This window comes from Trachinotus anak, unplaced genomic scaffold (assembly GCF_046630095.1).
Source record: "Trachinotus anak isolate AG129_WGS33_773 ecotype Australia unplaced genomic scaffold, CSIRO_AGI_Tana_v1 ptg000011l, whole genome shotgun sequence".
Lineage (NCBI taxonomy): Eukaryota > Metazoa > Chordata > Actinopteri > Carangiformes > Carangidae > Trachinotus > Trachinotus anak.
In genome coordinates this window covers 1921724-1946277 of record NW_027273862.1, presented here as the reverse complement: position 1 = coordinate 1946277, position 24554 = coordinate 1921724, and the positions used below count along the sequence as shown (strand labels likewise).

Here is a 24554-nt window from a genome sequence, read left to right as displayed (position 1 = left end):
CTAACCTTTAGCTTGGTTTGATTTGGTGTATTAAACATGATATATTAAAGCACACACAACTTAACTGCCACACACATCTGGCAGTCAGGTTACTTCAGAATTCAAATGGGTCCATGGCAGGTAAATGTCACCTCTTTGGAACACATACTGGTTATTAAAATGACTGTTCTGGGCTCGAATAAAGGCTTTGGAGCAGAAGTCATTTGTGTAGTTCTGCTTTGTGTGCAAATGTATGGTACAATGGTACAAAAACAACCTATCACAAACACTGACTGTATAACACAGTGAAGATCAACACTAAGGCCTACAAAATGACAGAATAAAATGAACACCTTTCTGTCCCAGTCCTCACAAAGCTGAACATTATTGCAGGGCTGTTGTATGAGGTTCTTTTGGATTGTGAAGGGTTTTTCTCTTTCCTGGATACTTTATGATTAACTCACATTACAACAGTTGGATTGCACTGGATTTGTTAATGTTGTTGCATCTTTGCAGACTTAATTGTTTATCCTCTTTCATGCCTGCCTGTATTGCTTAAATTAATAACATAAGACCAGACATGCTTTCTTACTCATACAACCTGTCTTTTGGAGCTTATTGTTGTTTTAATTTTTTTTTTGCGGAAAATCAGTTGGATGAAATTTCATTAGAAAGCAGCCCTGCTGCTGAAGTTTTACTGAAATGCTCTTGACCAAAATTAGACTAAAATGATAAAGTTTTCATTCAGTTTTCATTCTAAAACATCCGTTTTAGAATGAAAACTGACAAAAAACAAAAGACTGAGGTGACAACATATAACTAAAACTAACATGGACTTAATCTCAGAACTAAAATTAAATCCACTTAATGTTGAGTAATATTTATTTCCTCATCTCACATTTCCAGACCATCCAGCCATTCCTGTGATGTAACGTAAGTTTAGGTATTGTCATTGATAGGTTGGGCTGTCATTGATCACTTCTCTGTCTTTGCGCCTCCTCTCCTTTGGTCTTGCAAACGTTCTGTTTTGTCAGCCCGAGCCATCTGAACCATCTGGTCACCGTGGTCACTGCCCATCAGGAACCAGACATGGATGTAATGTTAGAAAGACATTGGACTCTCACAACTCTAACGTCAACCAGAAGTTGAGTTTTGGTTGAAAATGAAAACTGGGTTGACGTCAACTTCCAACATCGGCGAATTGACACTGTGATGTTTAGCAGACGTTTTGCAGACACTGGGTTTTGCTCATGATTAGAATAACAGTATTTTATATGTTAAGATGCCGTTGGCATGAGACGTTCGGAAGACATTGCATTTTAGTTATTTAACATCACCAAAAGAAAAAAAAAAAATCAACAGCAGTTGTCGTGAGTATTCTACATCAAATTAATGTTGGCATTAGACATCCTCCCAACGTATCAACCTACATTCAACCAAATGACACCATCTAAGGACGGTGGTGCGGTGCAATGGTAGTGTAGCATTCACTGCTGATTGAAATAAGTAATTACACAGTGAAATAAACAGACCAGAACTCTCTCTACTAGCATATTTAAATAAGTTACTTTAAGGATGACAAAAGAAGAAAGCTGAAAAGTCATGAAAATAAGAAACAAAGCTAGAGCAACTGCAACAGGTTGCATGCATGGTCAGTGCACGTGCACAAAAAAAAAAAAAAAGCTTCTAAGCTAAGCCTCTCCATATGGGATTTTGCGTAAATATAGACATGACGAAATGTTTCATTTTTCTTTTAGCCTCTTGTTATGATGGAGCACATCCACTTTGTCCTGTTGAGATCAGAGCTCAGCTTTTATTACTCCTGGTTCCCTCCCTGTTGATCTAATGTGCTCCACATTGATCAAGTCCGGCACCATAACACACTGTAACCCTTCACACAAAAGTGAATTCAATCTGTCCAAAATCTCTTCCCCATCCACACACAGGAGACCTGCAGTGATTATCAGGACCTCAGGGTCAAACAGGCAATCAAGTCATTTGGGTTCCTCAGATTTTTCAAGCAGGACTTTGTTCAATATCCACATCAAGATTATCTTGATTTGATTTCCTTACGTTTCTGTCAATCTCTGCTTTCAGCTCCTCGATTTCAAACAATGAGTCGCTCCGGACAGAGATTTTCTAGAGAAATATGCATTTCACTAATGTGTGATTTAAGAGTCTTGAACTCATCTTTGTGTAACTTGAGTTCCACCTGGAGAGCACTCAAATCATTACTGTACATAATCTATTAAACTGCTGCTTCCTTCAGAGTTTATTTCAGCTGCTGGCTCAAATCCCAAAGAATCTTTTTCTATCAAAAGCCACATACTTGTTTGAATGAAGCTTGGAGAAATATATACAGAGCAGAAGGGCCTAGCTACATGCTTATCTCTGTGTGTTTGCGCGAGTGTTAATTCCCCTGTGCATGTGTAATGTCCTGAATCACAAACCCCCGTGAGGTTTTAATTGCAGGGTCCAGATTGCCAGGGCTGGTTAAGGCCTGGCGACCCCCATGAGAAGTCACAGCCTCCATTTAGCTTCCAGATCCCATGCAAACGAACACAGGGCCCCCGTGTTAGCGTGCTAGCACTGGCTGGCAAAAATTCAATTTTCATCCCCCTTCTGTATCTGAAGCCTGCTGTCTTGCCCTAACGATGCTCTCTCAACCCCCCCCACACACACAGCCACCCCCACACCCCTTCTCTTGCCTTCTCCCTTCAACAACAGAACACAGTGGAGTCGTTAGGACCCTCTCTTCATTACTTCAAAAAACCAATCATTAGACACCAGAGTATATACGTAATTAGAAAATCACTTCCTTTGCAATCCCGGCTAAGTAGTTTACATACTGTAATTACAGGGACAAAATCAATTTTTAATCATTTCACTGATTGGGCTCATCAGCTCAGTAGGAACATTGTATCCTGCTTGTTGTGCGAATGCAACATCTGGGCTAAAACAATTACCCTTTTGTGTTCCAGAGCGGCTCTGAAAATGCCTTGCTGCCACTTCCCCATGTCGTGGACACTCTTTCTATCTCTATCTGTCTCCAGACGCCTTCTCCCCTTCATTTTCATCTTTCTCTCTTTCTTTCCTTTCCTCTCTCTCTTTCTCTCTCTCTCTCCCTCTCTTCTTCCCTCTCTTCCTCTTTCACTCCCTGCCCTTGACTTGGACATGGAGGATCACATTTAAAGCTTTATAAATCAATACGCTATAATAAGCTGCTCTTGACAGAGAGGGAAAGGAAGGAGAAGGAAAAAAACAACATATTGCTTTATTAACACCTCGTGTTTTTTGTTTTTTTCATGCCCCTGTTGTTATTGTCATTGAGGTTTTTTTTTTCTATATTGTTGTCTTTTTTTTTTTTTTTGGCCCTGCAGAAATATCACCTTATTACCATGTTTTGTGTTCACTATGTGAAAGGGGGAGGGGAATGTGACAATGTCGATATCAGTTCTAACAAATATGTAAAAGCTGCCTTCTTACTGAAGTGAGACATAAATTCATAATCCAACTTCAAACCATGTCGACTGTCCTGGTATGTTTCACCCTTCATCGGCTAATAAAATGCTTTGTATTCTTGTCTGAGAGAAGCCCGATCGATCCACATTAGTCTGAACTCTCTCTCTCTCTCTCTCTCTCACTTTGAAAACTCAGGAAATCAGATTTCAGAGGGGGAGAAAAAAAAATCGGTTAATGCATTGATCATTCGGGCTGTATGCAAATCACATTTGCCTTTATTTTTTTGCTGATCAATAGCATTAATTAACGGCTTCGTTTTAACGGCACCCCGCAATCCCGTTAGACGCCGCTGTCGACCTAAGAAATCATCCCAGCCCGCCCGTCCCTCAGTAGCCATGGAAATAAACGGCACGTGGCAGGGACCATAAATCATGGAATCCAATCTGACCATGAGCTCCAGTACTAACAGTAAAATACGAGCCCTAACACAACATGCAGGTAGGTCGGCCCTTATTGCTCATGATATATATTTTAATATTTTTTTATTTATGGAAAAAGAAAAATCAAATGTGCATTTCCTTAATTTTAACTAAATTTGTGTCATTTGTCATCATGAGGAGGCCTGTGAGGAAAAGAAAAAAAAGTTGTAAAATATCTTTTGTTGCTCAGGAGGAGCTTTAAAGTCTGAAACAAATAACCCTGATGATGTCACGGTGATGTCATTGGAGGGGTTGTCTCAGTTTGGACAGAATTGGAGGTGTGGAATTCGAAAGACGTGGGAGCAACAAGTCAGAATATCTCAGCCTCATTCTTATTTTTATGTTTCCCACGTGCCCCCCAATTTTATGAAATCTCAGTACTAATCACTGTTATTACTGGAATGGCCTTTTAACAGTGTGACACGTTTTTTTGTGTCAAGCTTCTGTCTTTCATTGGGAAAATAAATCCAACAAAATCCAAATAAAATCTGAATTAGTGATTTTTCCCACTGGACATCATTTCTTCAACTTTATTTAAAACCAGTGCAACACCATCAGATAGATAACTACTGTATGTCATAATAAGTGTGTGTGTGTGTGTGTGTGTGTGTGTGTGTGTGTATGTATGTGAGTGTGTGTGCTAACCAGCCTAGCTGCTGCTGCCAGGGATGCTAGTGTGTGGGATTAATAATGGACGCTTTTTGAAATTATTATCATTCCCAAAATGCTCTTTTGTGATTTGCTTTGAAGGGCGTGAATGTGTGTGTGGGAATGGGGGTGTTAAGTGAGTAGGGGGGATGTGGTTGGTAAGGGGGGAGCTTGCTTGCTCATTTGGAGAGCTTTTCCAATTATACAATTAGTCAGGAATGTAGGCCAGCAGCCTTGGTGTTCCTCCTGCTCCCCGACCCTGGATATCAAGTACCCTCACCTCACTTTGTATTTATCTGTTTCTTTCTCACTTGTCAAGACGGTAAAATAGACTTAAAGAAACAGAAATCATTTGCGACTGTGCATGTAAAGCAACTAGAGGCATCAGCTCACTGCTCAGGAGGTGGCTGGAGCCGCTGCTGTTCCGGTGGAACGAAACGCTGACCTTCTTTGTGAAGCGGGTTGCGTGTGAACGACCATGGCTGTGGACTGTGTTGCTAATAGATAAAGTCACGGGGTCGGGCCATCGCTGGTCAAACACTGTTTGCTGTACTGAAAGGCTTTTTTGTAAATCCACCATCAACTCTCACTACGCCCCAAAACCCCAGCACTTTGTGAAAATGAGTACGTTAGCAGGACTGAACACGCGCACACACACACACACACACATACACACAATGCTAAGTGCTTTTGATTCATTTTCTTCTCTGGGATGGAGTGATATGATAAATTGATTTATGATGAAGGAAAAATAGTTTTATGATTTGGCCCCTTTTTGATTGTCCCCTCACTCTTGCCTGCTGCCGCTGCCGCGCCGTACTGGGTTTAATATGAAGCAACAACAACAGCCAAGTACCATCTGTTGGCATGCGGATTTTCTGTAATCTCTCTTTACTGATTACAACAATGACTACACAAACCTCTTAAATAATTATCCCACAATGTAAAAATAAATAAATAAATAAATAAAAAAAATTAAAAAAATTAAAAAAAGCAAAATAATTATAATCATTAACTCCCACCAAGTCTGCCACTCCTCCTGCAAATGAAGGCTGTCAGAGAGAGAGAGAGAGAGAGAGAGAGAGAGAGAGAGAGAGAGAGAGAGAGACAGAGAGCGCTGCGATGCCAATCATGTTGTATTTATACCAGCGGGGTTGAGCACCACACAGCAGTAACAATCTTAACCCTACAAAACGGACGAGGAAACCGTGGGAAAATTGACCCCTCTGCACCCACCACCCCTGCACCTGATGTTGTTCTTTTTATGTTTTCTTTAAGTAAAAGAAAGAAAAACATCCTAAACAGAGTGCAGGCTACGTCACATAACCTGCAATGCATTTAGACAATAGGTTTCCAGAAGTGGAATCAGTGTTGTTTTTTTTTTTTTGGTGCTCTGGATAAAAAAATTCAATAGGAGGAAATTTTTGTGACGAGCGAAAGAGAAAGTGAGAAGCCACAATAGACTAAAATGCTTTGTGGACAGGAAACAGGTCAATCGATCAACACAACCCAGTGTTCACAAATTAGTTGACCACCTACCAACACTCAAGAAGAAGCAAGAAGTTCACACCCTTCCTCTGGGGGCTATTAAAATGCATTCTGGGAAATGTAGGAAATCACTAGCAAGACTTAGTAGCCAGACTGAGGCTGAAAAAAGTAAATTACACTAAATCATTCCTGGAATGCACAAAAAACTTCACAATTAGGTGGTTTCTGGCAGCAAAATAGTGTCGATAGTGTCCAAACAGGATATTCATGATTTTTTTTACCACAAACACATCTTCTTTCTGTTAGTGGAGAAGTGGAGGAAGTATTCACATCTTTTACTTAGAACTAAAAGTAGTGATAGCACAATATGCAAATACTCCATTACAAGTAAATCTCCTGCATTCAGAATTTCGACGCTGAATTTGTGCAATACTTCAGTGAATGTTCTTTTTTCTTTATACAACTGTTATATCTACAATATTAGATATGTTAAGGTTTAATGTGTGGGTGTGCATGTGTCTGTGTGTGTGTGTGTGTGTGCAGGTCTGTTAATGAATCTCTTTCTGTGCAGCTAAGCCATCTGTATGTATGCACGTCTGCAGGTTTGTGTGTAAGTTGTGCGAGAAATGGTGTGAGAATACGTCAAAGGGAGCATGTGTTTCCTCTGCTTCCAATATGAGGGAAATCTGTGGCACATACCGCCTATATGACACAAGCCAAAGCCACATGACTCACCCGCGCTATATCTGATTAATAAAACTATACAGCCTGTTCCAACACAGCAGACCATTACCACGGCAGGGTGTGACTGCAGAAATGTAGCATCCTCATCATCATGGTATTATTATTATTATTATTTATATGATTATTCTAATGAAGGTAATTAGATGAAATGTGTGTGCAGAGCATGAAATCTTATATGATCAAAAAGTAATTTACTCTGAATGTAACATTTGCAGTTAAATATGTTTCCGTTTTTCACCTTATTGCAGGGTGATAACTCAGACAGGCTGGTTGTCTCATCTCGTCCTGTGGAGGACAGCTGCCATATATGTTTAATCCCTGCTGCTCTGAATCTTATAATAAATGTAATAACATGAATTTTTCCAGCTTCAAGAGAAAAGGTTTCAATTGATTAGCACTTTACAAGCAATCAATTCTTACAAACCGGCCTGACCCCTGCGTCTCTTTCCGCGTTTCTCAGGAAGCCAACTCTCAGGACGATGGTCTGTTACAAATTAAAAGAATACAGGGATGTGAGAGTGTATGAGTAATTACTGGAGAGAGGAAGAAAGGAAGAGGAGGGATGTTAGAGAGACATGTATAGATTTAAAGGCAAGCGAAGATGAATGTGACATTCTTGAGAACTGACAGTCTGATTCCTGGTGTACGAGCAGAACAACGATGATGGTGAAGATGATGATGATGAGCATAACAGGCTGATTAGTGGGATGAAGCATCCTAACCCCACAAAGCAGACATATCCCTCACTTGTGCTTGTCATGTGATCCCGCATCACTCACTGACACACACAGAGACACACATAGAGTACACACACTTTAACAGCCCATCACTTTGAGAGATGGGGTGGCCACGCTCCTCCAGCTCCAGGAATAATGGCTAGCACCTGTTTACCGTGTCACTTCTGTTTGCTAATCGTCTCCTTGAGCTACATAGAGAGGAACTGACGGCACTGTGGCTTTTTGACAGGCGGTGTTTGTGTGTATGTGTGTGTGTGTGTGTGTGTGTGTGTGGGTGGTTACTATGTTACTGTCCACTGTGCATGATAATACTTCAGGTGATTGGCATCATCCAAAAAGTGAGAAAAGTTGGAAGCATCTCTGATTCTGGTGATTACTTCATTTTAATGAAACTTGGCAATATTTCATATTTTGGGGTAAAATAGACACAACAGGGGGACGATATCTCTCTCTCCAAAATTTTAATGGTTAGGTCCCTCCTGAATTTTAAAGTAGAGGAAATAGTATATTTTTTTTTCATGCTGTTGATTTGTACTGAAGACTAGAGTTAATAATCAGTATAAAGAATAACCCAAATGATCACAATGTCTATGTCACTTTCTGTTTGTGGTTTTCCGTTTATCACTTTTTCTCATAAAATACATGAATACATTTTTAAAATTGACAAAAAATATCCAGACATCCAGTCCATCAATATATCTATAGTCTGGATGAAGGGACTCTTCTTGAAAATCCCCAAGTTTAACTGTTTATTTATCGATTGGAAAAAAAAATGGGAAAAAAGGTAAAATGGGAAAAAAATTTAATATTTTTAATATTTTTAAATTAACACTTTTTTCACTTATTTGTTCATTGTTTAACTGGTTGTTTGAGGTGATAGGACCTGTAGACAGTTTTTACTTGTGTGTTCAGCAGAAACATTGGTTCAAGGGGAAATGGGAAAAACAGAAAATAAGATTTATAGTTAGCTCACACACCTGAGCTTTTAACTGACAAATAACAGCCGGACCCATTAAGAGCAACACAAGTTATACGATATTATATATGTTCTATTTGTAACATTGAGAAAGCCCTTGGTATTAATGAGACCAGTGGCCGGTGACCATGGCATTGGCCAAAACAGGGACGAGATGGTCGGATCGGACTGGGAAGGAAATTCAGCTCTGTATGGCGCTTGGATAGTGCCAATTTAAGGATTACCAGGAGAAGAAGAAGGAGCGGTCTACCCTTCTGTCACCACCAGACCATGCGGAGGTTTCAATGGGATTAACTGGGATTGCAGACAAGAGACCGGCAGAGATGTAACGGGTTAGGGTTAAAACTTTTTTTGTTTTTTGTGCTTACGTAGATTTGAGTTTGAGTTGCTCATTTGTTGACCTTAACGGACTCCATTTCTAAGCTAACATTAGCTAGTGTCATAGACTGTTGGCGCCGAGGAGCAAGGCAGGCATTGGGGCAAGGCGCTCGGCAGCAAGAATTAAACTTCACATCCTTTGGATTTTCCAGGAAAATTTGGGCTTTCAGGCCTTTAGATAGAAATCAGTCCACAGGCTGTTGCAGGCAACTGAGAGAGTCAGGGAAGGTCTGATTTTTTAAGCTCCAATCTGTTCATACATTAGCAAGAATAAAACAATTAATAGAATAATAGAGACGCATAAAATTCTGAACAAAATCCAGGTGATTCTATCAAGACACAATGTGTTAACTAAACAGTTTTAGTCCTGTTGAAAGGATATTTATGGCCTAGTTTTTGTGGAGGTGTTTCATCCTGATGCAACTATTTTTGCTAATTAAGCCAGGCTTTATTAAGCCAGGCCATACATAGTCTGGACCATCTCTTTCCTACAGAAAAAAAACAAACAAAAAAAAAACAATATATATATATATATATATATATATATATATATATATATATATATATAATTATTATTATTATTATTATCTAATCTTTAAATAAAACAAACAACTGCATTTCCCATATATTCAGAAATATTCTTAAACTGCACTGATTTGCAGAGCTGGTGCTGACTGTTGCTTTTGCAATTAAAATGAAAAACATTTTTGCTTCAGCTGATTGCATGGTGACAGTTTCAGGATTCCCCTGTTAATCTTTAATGAATATCAAATTAATATTTTAATCTCAGTAGTTCTGTATGTGGACATTCCACATTTGGTACAAGTGGCTCATGAAAATATGGTTACAAATAAGTAATAAGTAGGCCACAGCTGTTATTTCAATGTGTCAGATACATTTAATCAACATTTATATCTTCTGCTGCTCATCTCATTTTCAGGCTGTAGCTACAGGTGTGTTACCTTCTCAACTGACCATAGGTTGCAATTCCATTTCTGAGTTTTAATTTTTATGAATTTGATCTTTGGAAGATGTTGAAAGCTAAACCCGATGAGATTGATTCAGGGAAAAAAAATCTTGAACTTTAGCTTGAACTTGAAAGGTGGATGTGACACTGGGCTCAGATCCTACAACATGTCCTCAAACTCCAAATCCAAGGAGCGCTCGCAGCAGTAACAAGGTTTTTCATTGGGTGTAAGTTTGCACCATCACCAACATATTCTGCAGGTCTTTGCTGCCAAAGGTGCAAACATATACAGTCTTCATGGGATCTTTAACACACTGTAAAGTAGGTTATAGGATTGCCAGTAGCTCATGCCCAAGTTTAGTTCATTTATTCATCCTACATCCATCCCAACATGCAACCAATGTGCCATATGTCCATATAGTGTGCATGCTGGGAGCATAAACTCATGCACTGTGTGACAGGAGCCTGAAGAGTTTGTGGCTAGTTGTCTGGCTGGAGAAATGAAGGTGATGATTGTGAATAACTAACTCTCATCTATAACTTTGATGTGCTCCAGAGTGAGCCACTTGCTGCTCCCAAAAAAAACCAAAAACGAGCACCTCAGGAGTGTGACTGAGAAGCGCAGCACCGCCAAACGAGTGCAGGCTCGATTGTCTTTCGCTGGCTAAACAAAGATTCAAATGAAAACAAAAGAGGTGCGCACGGGTGTGTAAGTGTGACAGACACCTTTAATATCCTCCCCTTTTTCCCCCTGATCAATCGGTGTGATCGTACCTGCGTGACTGCCGCTTTCTCCAACAAACGCCGGATGTCAGGAAGAGCGCCGACAGCTCCGCAGAAGGTGGGACAACCAGAGCCTGTAAACAAAGCACACACACCAGGAAATTCACCCACATTTGAAGCTTGACAAGTTTGCAACACTGGCAGCAGAGGAGAAATACCCATTAAAATGTTGTGCGCTCGCCCCCTTCCTCCACCCCTCCACAGGTTTATTTTTCCTCAGGACTTCCTGTGAGGACGTGATGTCATTTACACATCCACGAGTAATCTAACAAATATATGAACTGTAATTGCTTGCGCACATCAATCTTTTACTTTTTTTATTTCATTTTCTTATTATTGCTTTTTAATTTGACATTGTGATACCAGTTGAAGATGAGGGAATCACACAGAAGATGCAGCGTTTTATCATCTGGGAGTTAAAATATGTAAAAAAAAAACAAAACAAAAAAAAAAACAGCAAGCTTTGTTCTCATAAGCAGAAAACTTGGTGAGTGCAGCGCAGCAGAGGGATGTTATCTGATCCAGTCATGAAGCCCCGCCGCTTAACGCCAGAAAAATAATCAAGCCGACAGAAAGTATGTGAAGTGAAAGACTGCCACTCCCCTTTAAAGTAGTATGTAGCTGTGAGTGGCATCCGAGCCGGGGCCTCACAGAGAGAAACTGACAGAGACTGGCTTTGACTTTTGAGCCGTCACTTATGAGAATTAATATATTTCTTAAATCCTGCAAAAAGTTTTAATGCTCAGCCGCGGTAGGGAACCTGAGAAAGTTGTATTGCTTTGTTCTCCGTTGAAGAAACTAATTTATCTCTTTCTACGCTGCTGACAAAACTGCTCCCGGTTTACATTTCATTTTTTATGACATTTTAAATGTTTGCTTAAATCTGTTGAACTTTGCTTATTTGGTAATCTGCGAGATTACCTGGTTTTGTGTGTTTACCTTCGATTTTAAGAGCTAAATACTCAACTCTGCGTTGTTTCCTGAAGATCAGTCACAGTGTGAGCAACACAGTCACCTTTTTTTTTTTTCTTGGGTTTCTCTAGGTGGCGCTCTTTTCTATGATCCATTCGTATTATTACTTAAAAACTTGTCAGGCAAAGAAGTGTTGGATGCAACAAACTCTCCTGGCTATCCTGGACGTGGAGAGGCAGCCACGCATGGAGAAGCTGGCTCAGGCCTGCAGCGGGGGGGGGGGGGGGGCACAGATGTGGAGGGTCTGCAGGAGGGCCACCCAGATCTACCCACCACTACTGTTTTAATGGAGCGTCAAGAGTAAGACTCAGACTTGTATGTGGGGAACACACACACACACACACTCACACACACACACACACTCGCACACACACTCGCACACAAAGCCACGACGTTGCCTTAAGTCACAATCTAAATTGGCTCCCAAGGGCATAGCAACTACCTTGTTCACCAAAGGCATTGTGTATGTTTTTGAGTGCTTAGCATATGCTGCTGTAACCTGAGATCTCTCTCTCTCTCTCTCGCTCTCCCTCTCTCGCTCTCTCTCTCTCTCTCTCGCTCTCTCTCTCTCCCGTTCACAAACACACAATGTTGCCACAACTTGCTGTGTTTTCTCCCATTACGTTTTTCTCATCAGGCCCTTAATTAAATTCAAAATAGTTCACATCTACCTATCAAACCGTGTCGCTGCAGCCAACCAGCCGCCCGCGAGACAAACCTCGACAGAGGCACAGACACAGGCAGGGGCGCAGGTTCTCACTTATAAGGAGAGAAGTGGTAGAAAGAGGAGAGACTACAAGGAACTCCCCTCAGAGGCAAAGAGGAATGTCATGTCTGTTTTACATCTTATTGTATGATATTGTAATGCTGATGTATGAAAGGTAAACACCATTATTTTCTCTTCAATGTTAACGTCCATGAACATATTTATTATTAAAGGTAAATTGAAAATCTGTCAGGGTGATTTTTTTGGACGCTTAAAAATTCAAATGTGATTTTCTAATTGACAGTTTATTGTTATTTCTATGATGAGAACTAAACATGGAGTCATGGAAGCAGCTTTCAAACAGTACACGGAGATATTGCAGTTTATTGTTCGGCCTAAGTGAAACATCACAGTAAAAAGCTACTGACGCTCGATCAAATCCGCTACATGTATGATATGATATCAAAGCACACTGTGGAGTAATGAAAGTAGCTAACATTTTAAGACAGTCTAACCTTTCCTGTGTTTACCTTATTAAAGAGTGTGTACCTTAACTGGTAGTGCAATACACAAAGGGGTGGGGCGGGATGGGGGGGGCATGTGTATAAAGCCGGCAGTGTTTAAGCAGGCGAACAGTAAAGTAATAGGCAAGAGCAGTGAAGTGTTGATTCTACATAAAATGCTGGGTAAAAATTGCACCCTGGTGCACACACACACACACATATACACAATACAAGCAAACACACACATATACACACGTAAACACACACACACACACAACCCCCCCCCCCCCCCATATACTCCCACAGCACGGCCGAAGTTAACATTTTCAGAGAAAATATTCCTTGCCTCCAATAGTCCAATGTAATTCATTTTCCATCTCTGTTCATTAATCATTGTTAAAATTAGTGATCCATTTCTTCCACTCTGCCATCTGCACTCAGCTTCCTAACAAACATGACACCTCAGCGCATAATAAAAGCTGACAGCTACGAGGAGGCCTTTCCAAATAGCTTTCTGCATATGTGCACCTCTACGACTTGATGCCGTTGTCAGACAAAAGTAGGTTATTTAGACCACTGGTTAGAGAGAAGTGTATGTGAGCAGACACACGTGCACACACTCAGACATATAAGGACATATATGTACATTCATGTGCATGTACACACACACCAAGCAGTTACAGTACATGTCAGAGAGGCAAGGAAAATCACAAAGCAGAGCTCATGGACACATGCACCAACATACACAAAACAACAGATGTGCCTAATCTTCAATGGAATGTGTTAAAATCCTGATAAGGGGTAAAAGTGAGGAAAATGAGAAAAAGGGAAACTTACAAAATATGAGCAATCATGCAACCCAGGAGAGAGGCAGAGAGGGAGAGAGAGAGACAGAGAGACAGAGAGAGGCCTTAAAAGTTTTAAGTATCCTGTTTACTCCTACAAGGCTTTTGCTTTAACTTCAGCTGGAGCAGTGATGTACTTTTCCATTTTCATTTGCGTCCAGCAGCTGTGGCATTGGTGTGTATTTGTTGTGATACTGAATATGAGCTCAGCAACACCCAGATCTTAACGGCTAACCTAAGAGCTAATTCAGCTAAGAGGCAAGACCGTGTGGGATAGAAAGAAAGAAAGACGAGGGACAGAGGGAGAGGGTCTCTGGGTGGTGAGACGCCCCTCTCAGGTCACCCAGGCCTCATTAACACCCCTCTAATTCACATAAAAATACCTTGATAGAAAGCTGTCGACTCCCCAGACACCCCTGCAGACCCCAGTGTTCAAACTACTGGACTGACTAGATTTAGATTTTGGTGCTTAGAAAATAACAGGCTTAAAGGACCAGTTTGTTGGATTTATGGGGATCTATTGGCAGAAATGGAATATATTGTAACGGAGCCCGCCGTGTTTCTACAGCGGTCCAGAATGGGTGAGGGGAGGGGTTTATAGGACTATCTCCTGAAATAGTGTTGGCAGGTGAACCAGACCTCAGTTACAATAATAAAAACACAGTTCAGTTTATGGAACATTCAATTCAGTTTAGGCACAAAAACCACTTGGTTAGGTTTAGGGAAAGGTCATGGTTTGGGTGACATTAATTACGTCATTAAGGTTAGAGGGCATTTGTTGCCATGGCTACAGTAAAAAACATGCAGTTATGGTTGTGGTTAAAATAAAAATGATGACGATTGGTTTTAAACAGGAAACAAACAGCATCTCCTCAAAGTCATGTGTTTCAGCAACGCATCAGCCTACAGGTTTCTGAAGAGCGGTTTTGAAGCTCAGAGCGGGCTGCTTCACCATCACCATCTTGGCAGGGCCTGACTCCTCCCACCTCCCAGCTAATCCAAAAATGGGCAAAGAGGGAGGGCATGTATGGAGCCAAGACTTTGGTCCATGCTGGTTTGTGGCAAGCACACTGTCACCCACCTGTCACTTAAACTGGCCCTCAACTTTAGGCCTTAATAAAATTTAAACGGAGAAGTTGTACAAAAATTCAACCCCCGTACAGTTGTCATGAAGGTGGAACGTTTTTTTCAGCTGTAAAGTTGGACATTTTAACATGGGAGACTATGGGGACTGACTCACTGTTGGAGCCTCAAGTGGCCGTTAAAGGAACTGCAGCTGTTAGCACTTCTACGTTGGTTTCATTTTTCAGCCCCTGAGGTTACCGTTCACAATCCACCCGTACACTGTTGCTCCGCAGATAACGTCACCTGACTCCCACTTTCACTATCGTCATAGTTAGCATGATCAGCTAACAATAAAACCTAACAATGGGTCGTAATAAGCTGCTGGCACAGACGAGCTATAGTGTCATTTTATAGGCGAGGACGGTCTCATCTGATTACTTGAAAAACGTGACTTTTCACCTGATTTGGAAGTATTCCAGTGTACTGCACACAGACTCACAAAAGCTCTCAAAGCAAGGACGTACTTTAATGTCTGTGAATTTAACAATCATTCAAAAATTCACCAAGAAAATCTTTCAATGCCAAACACACATGCCTCTCTCTCTCTTTCTCTCCCTCTCACACACACAGCTTACTCACACCACCTTCCCCTAGTCCCTTGTTAACACCCCCCTCAAACTGTCCCTTCTCACATCCACACACACACATATGCACACGATCACAAATACGCACACACATGTTCACATGTACACACACTTAAACCTCAACAAGCCTATGCTGCTATAGTCCTCCGATTCTCTTCTCTACACACACACACACACACGCACAGACACACACACGGTCAGATCCCTCCCTGGCGAGGTGTGTGTGTGTCTCTGCCCGAGGCACAGCACATTAATCTATATAATGCCCTCAAAGAGAAGGCTTTTTCACACCGCTAACTGCCAAGGACTACGAGGGGCAGCGGCTGAGCCATGATTCAGCTGTTAGCCCAACTGGCGTCCCTGCGCTCACACACACCAGCACCCCCTCACCACTCCCACACCCCTCGCAAACACACACGCATGCACACGCACACAATATGTTAGCAGGGCTACGCATATACTCCCGTCGGTGGCAAGAAAGACAACACAGACACCTTTGTCAGCTCAGGCAGGGACACACTGAGCAACACTCAGAGCTCAGACCTCAATCTCTCTTTTTTTTTTTTTTTGGTAAAAACATAACGTATCAAGAACTGACAGTGAATGTTTCCTCATACTCCAACTTCGTCTTTACTGCTTTATCAGACATTTCCTGATTTAAATCATAATTTCACATGACTGTATTTTATTGGGTGAAGTTCTGCTTGGGAAAAGAAATAAGTTAGCTTCTTTTAAAAAATGAAAAAATGCTTTTGTAGAAATGATAGAAGTTATCAAAAAATAAAAAATAAAAATCTGCTTTTAAGGTATATAAATTCACTATGGTGAGACTAATATTAAAAAATGAACCCAGCTGTGGTCATGGAGTTAAAGCTCCATGATTTAATTACATATATATTTATTAAAACACTGAATACAGTGTCTGCAAATGTCAACACTCTCCCACTGAATATTCCAGATTTGACTGATGAAATCAAGAAAACGAATGCAGAGGTAGCTGCTCTCCACCGTCTGCAGACGCCACGCAGGAAGACAGTTTACTGATGTTACCTTGCAGGATTTCTGGTCTTAATTATTTCGGGACTGTAACCTCTTGCAAGTGTGTGAAGTTGCCCAGTGCAGATTTAATATTCATTTGTTGCACGGGAGGCCACAGAACAGACAGCCTGGAGCAGTGATTGGAGGGCCAGTGCTCAGAGACAGACGGCGAGCAGAAGAGCAGCTAAATCATCTTGACATTCACCAAGAAGTAGCCATACAGAAAGCTACTGCTGATGTTAGTTCTCCCATCCACTAATTTGGTTCTACTTAACCCCTAAACACCCTGTGCACACACACACACGCACACACACACACACACACACACACACACACACACACACACACAGAAGTGGATGCAAGGCAAACAGAAGCTGACAAACACATATGCACATGCACACACACACACACACACACACACACACACACACATGCGTGAGCCTCACAGTGACACATTTAATTCCAGGTTCTCAGCACATCTGAATTACAGCAGGCTGATGAGGGAGAGAGGGCCAGGCCCCTCCGGACTGATTAGCATCATTTAAGAAAGCCTTCCTTTTCGTCTTCTGCCAGCCTCGGTGACCTCTCCCTCTATCACTCTCTGCCACTCACCAGGGCAACCCACCCACCTCCCAGACTACAAGATGGGTGGCATTCCCACCAGCACAAGTCAATATGGAGTACACTAATTTACATCCAACATAGGAGAACTACTCAAGTGCCTGTGCCTCTGGGGCTATTTTATTCTTTCAAGTATTCATAGACAAGTGATTGTTAGCTTTAGATTCTGTTTTGTGAAAGGACAGAAAGACATAACCAACGCATATATACATCAGACGCCATATGATGCAGTTTTTCTGCCCATGTAAAGTAAATAAGACAGAGCCTGTTTTATTTGTGCATATTTCCCCCCTTCTAAATTATATAAGCCTTGCACATGGCTTAAAATTTTGTAAAGCTTTTCTCAAAATCCTACTTATGGTTGCCATTCTGTGCCAAAAAGTTCATCTGGCCTGTAAATTTAAGCATGGATTACAAATATTCAAATCATGAGCTTACTGTTCAAATAAACATTTCCAACAGGGAGGGGAAAAGTTGCAAGGCATACACTTTCAGCATAATTCCTCCTCTGGCACCTCCCCTCCCCTCGCTCCTATTAAAACAACCACAAAAAAAAAAAAAAAAAAAGAAGACGAAGAAGAAAAAAAGCAGGGAAGAGAGAGGGGTTAGGGGTGGGAAGAGGGGGGGAAAGAAATGCAAAAACAAAAGACAGAGTTAAAAGTTTGGCTTCTTCATTTACTGTGTGGCTGGATAAACATTGTTGATGAAATATGTAATTAATGTAATTGTAACCACCTATGCAATTACAGTCAGCCGGGTGGGCTCGGCTGTGGCCCCAGTACACCCTGCCATAGGACAATAGGGCACCTTATTACAGTTTTAAAAGGGGGAGGGAGGGAGAGGAGGGTGAACAGAGGGGGGGAGGCTTAAGCTGGTCAGCTGCTCACCACATGGTAGAAATAATAAGGACTAAAGTCACAATCATTTCAGCTTTAGTTTAGCTTTGCTGATCACTGCACTTTATACTGGACAATACAAACACCTGACAAACTCCTGGGCATCCAGGGCTTTCTGACGCACACTGCCTATCAGACACATATTAAATGACCACAGACAGAGGAGGGAAGTATCTGTCTTCTAATAACACACTGTGAAAATAATGCATTTCAAATAGGGTTCTGCAAAGTGTAACTTAAGTAAGCCAGTGTTCCTTCTCTTATGAGTTTGAGCTTCTCTGTTCTGTTCAGTTCAGTTCAGTTCAGTTCAGTTTGTCTTCTGGAGGTGGAAAGTTTCTCTGCACTCACCTAAAATCACGCGAGCATGATTTGTGACATCACGACTGGATTGGAGCCTGATTCTGGTCCAACAGGCGACGTCCACAAGTGTGATGTGGAAACCTCAAGCCTGCGTTTCACAAACACTGATACAGTGGCCTTTTCGTGATGTAGGAGACGTGTCAAACATTAGTATATTCATTCTGGATTTTTTTAATGGGGGGGCGCACTAATAATGTCTAACCAGGTAGTTTAAATAGTTTTTTTAGACACAAATTATAATTCAAAGCAGAGTGTATTTATATATCTTCAAACATGCCTGGAGGGGCTCTTTAAAGTAGCAAGTAGTTGAAGCAGAGAAATTGCCCCTGTGAACGTTACACTATTATACATATCATATTACTAGATTATTATTGCTTACACATTAATGTTTAAGTAACATTTTATTGTTGTAGTTAATCAAGGAGGGGAAAAATAAACTGCTTTATATACTGCTGGGTAGGTTAATCTGCAGCACTGTGATCTATTTTATAAAAATGCAAAATCCTAATTTTGACACTAACGTGTAAAATCATACATCTGCACAGTGTCGTGAGACACAGGCCTGTTTTCAGCTTCATTATTCTACTTAGGGAGGAGGAGGCATTTCTCAGCCCATGAAGGAACAAACATTTATTCCTTTAGTTTAGTCTGAAAAAGATGCAGATACATTGTTTTTATAGGACAGCAATGACAACAGCTGTCAAATAAATAGTGCAGTAAAATATAATATAATATAAAGTGCCACGATGTCCAAATAACTCAAATCTGTATTAAAGTACTTCCGATAACTAATACCAGGCTACTACTGAATGCACTTTCTTGTTTCTTGTATGTGTTGTGACTTGATTCAAAGCATTTACACTTCTATTTTAATCATTGTGTTTTCTTAATGCACAGAATGAACACCACCATCTGCATCCAGCAAACAGGCTCAGCATGAAACCAGTCCTGCTCCTGTATATAAACAGCTACAAATTATGCTTATGGACACATTTTGCACCAGCATAGCCAAACAGGGTAAAGACACCAGGGTAAAGACAAACCCAAATTTGGGCTAAGGTGCAGGCCGCTGCCCAGGCCGGTTTGCACTGACAGCCGGTGTTATCCCAGGGATTAAAATAGCCTCTTCTCTGCTCCCCGCCCCTGCCCAGCGTTAAAGTCTTCCACATTTGCAAAATTGCAAACAGATGCAACTCAAGTACCTGCAAATAATCTGCCAAGACCAATTTCAAAAGGGAGATTTCAGAATATGTGGGAGTCATTAGAGGGAGTATTATTTCAGCGATGAGCGCGAGAGGGCCAGCCGTGGATCACCCAACCAGATGGGTTCTGCTGCCTTTTATTCAGGAAGAAAGAAGCCGACATGTTCTTCATCTCCACCATTCCCCCAAATGAAGATATATAACGTGTATGAAGCAATTACGGCAGAATATTGGAAGTTTCAGAAGCAACCAAAGAATGTCAAATTTCCTTTTGAGTTTCTCAAAACAATCTTTTCATCTCCTTCCCAGAGAGGATGCTTTCAGATGAGGGGGGGTGGGGGGCTGAGGAGTGGAGGGCTGGGGGGATTTTCGATGTAAACGAGGATACAGACACAGAGATCTGAGGCTTTTATTGTTTTGTATCGAGTGTTAAATATGAAGAGGAATTAAAAGGTAGACGCCTTAAAAGGGGCCTGTGGTGTATGTAAATGAAATATGTTTCAGAGCCGTAATTTGCAACCGCTGCTGTTGTTATTTTTCAGACAGTTATCAGAAGTTTCTCTGGTCGCCTCAGTACAAGCTTTAAAGCGACACACAACAAAGCGCCCACCAATTAAAGACGATTTTAACACCAAGAACTGCAGCAAACTTCATTAGATTCTCCATCTAGCTGCTGACAAAGAGCCATTCACAATCCATCTTTAAGCGTCGGTAGTGAATAATGTATAATCAAAACACACACTTTTTTTTTTCTTCCTCACACTCAGCATTGACAACATCTACCTGCCCTTTATAACTAGCGAAATGTTTATATCAAATGGAATTTGATTAAGTGGATGGTTATTATTGCTAGTGGGGAGGCAGAATAACAATTCCAAGGCACAAAAAAAAAAAAAAAAAAAGATCAAAATCACCAAACCCTTGAAACAATACACATTCAATCAAATTCTTCATAATTGTAACAGTAGGAAGCATTTTAGGCATTCCACCCACAACAAACAGGCTTTGTTCTCCTGTTATGAGAGGCAGCGAAGGGACACAATCAAGTGCGTGAGAAAGCCAGGAACGTAGGATTTTTCAAGCAATTCCCCCCCTTTCTCTTTCTCTCTTTCTATATACAACACCCCCCCCATCACATCCACCACCAGCCCCTCCCCTTTCCCTCTTTTTTTTTTTTTTTTTTTTCAGGGTCACCCATATTATTTGCTTCCTGTCACATTGTAGCTGGCAAAAAGAGAATTTGGTAATTGAGTGGTACAGAACATGTGCCCTCCCTGCTCGCAGATGACAGATGGATTATAAAAACTTCAAAGGCGAGCATTTGGAGCACCAAGGGAGAGATGCTAGGTATTTGAACTATCATTCTTTACCCAGGAGACAATGACTGCCTGACATGGCGCATACATCAAGGAATAGCTGCAACGGCACAGACATAATCCAACACACACATGCACTTGCACCCCCTCTTTTACTCCCTTTTCCCACCTCTCTCCCTTCTTCTTCTTCTCCCTCCCTGTGCAATATATTTAACATCCTGTTCTGTTCTGCAACTTTGTGCCAAGCTCAGGAACATAACAAGTGGGGGGTAACGCTGAGAGGCTGCAGGAGAGACAGAGAGAGAGAGGAGGCAGGGAGAGACTGGCAGGGGATGAAATTTTAGCTTTGCATTTTTTTCTTTTCATGACTTGTCACCTTTGTGGGCTTTTTGTCGCTTTTAGGTTTTCAACCCTGCTCACTAAAATAATCAGAATTTATCTTTACTTTACTTGTGGCTTTGTGTTTTTTAAAACACAGCCAGATTAGTAGGCCTGGAGGGAAACTGTAAGCACTACTGTAAGTGAAGGGGAGAATGGTGGGCGGCGACGCCTATAATCATCTTATAAGCATGATTTATGAAAAGGGCCATCTGCTTTGCCTTACTTAAGCACAGAGGCAACCTTTAATAATATAGGGACATGAGGAAAGGAGGGAATAGAGGGGGAGAAGGGGGGGGGGGTGCCCCTCTCCCCTACCACTCTTCTTCTTCTTCTTCTTCTTCTTCTTCCTGTCTATTCTCCTCCTCAGCATCCAGCCATTAGTTCAGATGGCAACTAATCACTGTTGACCTCCCCTGCCACAGCATTTAACCCCGGCCCCTCCCATTGACCCTGAAGGAATTAGCAGCCTCACTGTAACTAACACACACACACACACACACACACACACACGCACACACACACACAAACACATACACTTCGACTGACAAACTATCCTCCAGCCACAGTTTCACACAAGCAATTTGCTCCTGCCATTTCAAGACTTCTGATTATTGGAGTAAATGCAAAGAAACTAAAGGAAATAATTCTGTTATCTGATTTTTACAGGACTCGAAAACACACAGGAACCTCCCTCATTTATTATTTCATCCATAAAATGTCCAGTATCAATCTGCAGTGACTTTTTTTTTTCCAAAATGATTAATCAACAGATTTGTAGCAGATGAATTTTCTGACAATCAACAAATCAATTAATCAGTTTGTTGTTTCAGCTGTAGGTTATTTAATTATTGATTAATCTCTCTCTTAGTCTTGAAATATTAGAGAAAAGAAGGTGAAAAAATGCCCCTAAAAACTTCCCAGAGCCAAGGATGATCTTCAGATTACTCACATTTAAGAAGCTAAACCCAGCACAGTTGGACAGTTTTACTTGATAAACGCCTTAATTATTGATAATCAAATTTTCGGCAGTTCGTTTTCAGTTATCAGTATTTGTACATAGTGAAATAAGCCTGTTGAAATTCTTTAATTCTGCCATTAAATTCCAGCGCAGCTCCGTCACTTCCTTTGGACAAATTACAGAGCAGGGCTAAGGCTAAGCTAGCAAAGCTGCTGAGTGATATCATAACACATTTCACACATGAAGAAGAAGAGGAAGAACGTCTCAAAGCGAAGCGGCTCTCACTTGATTGGCATTCATGCCCGAGCTGCTGCCCTTTGGCCTCGTCGTGACCTGGAAATGGCTGCGAGTGCGACCTTAAAGAGATGGGTGAGGTGGGGGGGGGGGGGGGGGGGGGGGGGGGGGGGGGGTGATCGTAATGAGGCCATATGGCATATGCTATTGTGCTACAAGCCACACACACACACACACACATTTCCCCATGTGTGTATAGGCATACACACACTCCTCCCCATGTGGTCACCTTTTCAGTGTCCATCAGGATTGTCGGGCTAATCTTCGCTGGATCATCTCATCAATGCCGCGGCTGTTTATGTGTAATGGATCCCAGCTCAAACCCCCCCCCACCCCCCCACCCATGTCCCCCTCTGCCCCGTTACACCTTCCCTCCCTCCCTCCCAACATCTCCTTCCTTCAGAACCTTTCTCACCGTTCCTCAAAGGAATACAACTTTTATATTTATTCATTTATTTATTTATTTTTTTATTTATTTGTTCGTTTGGTGTCATTGCCCTGAAAGGAAAAATCCAACACTTCCTTCCAAGTAGTCAGAGTTTATGTGATATTTTAAGGCTTAAGTCTAAAAAAGAAAAACACTTGAGATTATCTAAATGTGGGTTTAGAGGTTTTTCCTCCCTGATGAATCAACCTGCACAGGTTAAATTATTTTAATTAGAATTTTCAGTGAAATGTGTCCTTACGGGCAAAATATTTATATTTTAAAGTCGAGCCTACTTTTCACAGCACCCAGTTTTGGTTACGGCAGGATTCAAAATAAATTTATGATTTCTGGTCTGCCGTATAATTTTCTTGACAAACCTGTCATGGAAACTGTATAATCATTTGTCTTCCCACCCTTCCCATCCTTCCTCACTCTCTTCATCATCCTCCTTCTCCTCCTCATTGAAGCCTTGCAGCATGTGTAAGCAGAAGCACACGTGCTCTCCTCGCCCTCATTACGAGCTAACTACGCTGTTTGATTAAAAGCATGTACAGAGAGGAAGAGAGAGAGGGAAAGAATGAAAAGAGAGAGAGAGAGAGAGAGAGAGGGAGAGGAGGAAGAGGTGGGGGAGAAGAAGAACAGGCCGAACCTCCATAATTAAGATCATTTCACAGATTACCTCCGGCAACAAAAGCGCGGCGAGCGGCCGCCCGCAGCCACAGAAATTGGATGAAAAAGGGGTGTTGAAGAGGAGACTGACCTCCGCCGGGTTCCGCACAAACACAAGCCACAGCTGGATCAAATGCGCTCCCCCCTCTCCCACACCAACAGTAACTGACACACACACACAAAAATACACACACGGCAGGTACTGGTACGTACTGCAGAGTCACAGCAAACTGAGGGAAAGCCACACTTCTTACAGGCAGAGGCAGACGACACAGAGAGGAATCAGCACCTGAGGGCTTACATTACAGGTCACACACACACACACACACACACACACACACACACATCTGCTATGTAAACTGCCTGGAGAAGTGATCCATCCAGTGGTGTAGACCATCATTCAACCAAGTCTGAAAAAAACTCCTGAGTCTCCTAGGATCCCAATTTACTTAAGCTGCACCTTACACCTTGAAATTCATGCATTAGCTGATATGTTTGATTTTTGTGGGACACACAAATCCCCAAATGTCCCATTCAAAATTACCACTAAGAGCTGGATGCAATGTATCATGAATCATCAATCAATCAATGGTTCTACATCCTCCACGCTGACCAACGGTCGAACTGACACTTAAGTAACTTCTTCTCTCCACTTCTCCTCTCTCTCCTCGTCACCTTCCCTCCGTCAGTTCCCACATCCTCCCCTTCATCCTTCTGTCTGTGCCGTTCACCTCGTCCTCCTCAGTCCACCTCATTCCCACCCCGCAAACCAACCCTGATCTCCGGCGAGCAGGGGGGAGGCCATTTACTCTAATCACAGGGATCTAGCAAGAGCGCCTCAAAGCCCTCAGGGGCTGATCGGCAATCAGAAGAGACTGAGGCTGCAAGGGAGAGAGAGAAATAAACTCTGATTTCTGGAGCAAACCTCTTCGATCCCTAATCCAACGCAGCTCTGCCATGAGATTGTCCTGTTGGGTGGGTGGGTGGGTAGGATGAGGGCGTTTAGGAGGATATGA

General features: G+C 41.7%; 1 protein-coding gene across 4 annotated transcripts in view; it reads right to left on the bottom strand.

Moving 5' to 3' along the window:
* The window catches only part of znf536 (zinc finger protein 536), a 232160-nt gene that overhangs the window by 195028 nt on the left and 12578 nt on the right, over positions 1 to 24554 (bottom strand). For all 4 annotated transcript variants that reach the window (XM_071488427.1, XM_071488426.1, XM_071488430.1 and 1 more), the window contains exon 2: positions 10633 to 10715. The gene's annotated coding sequence lies outside the window, so the exon portion shown is untranslated. The remainder of the gene's footprint in view (positions 1 to 10632; positions 10716 to 24554) is intronic.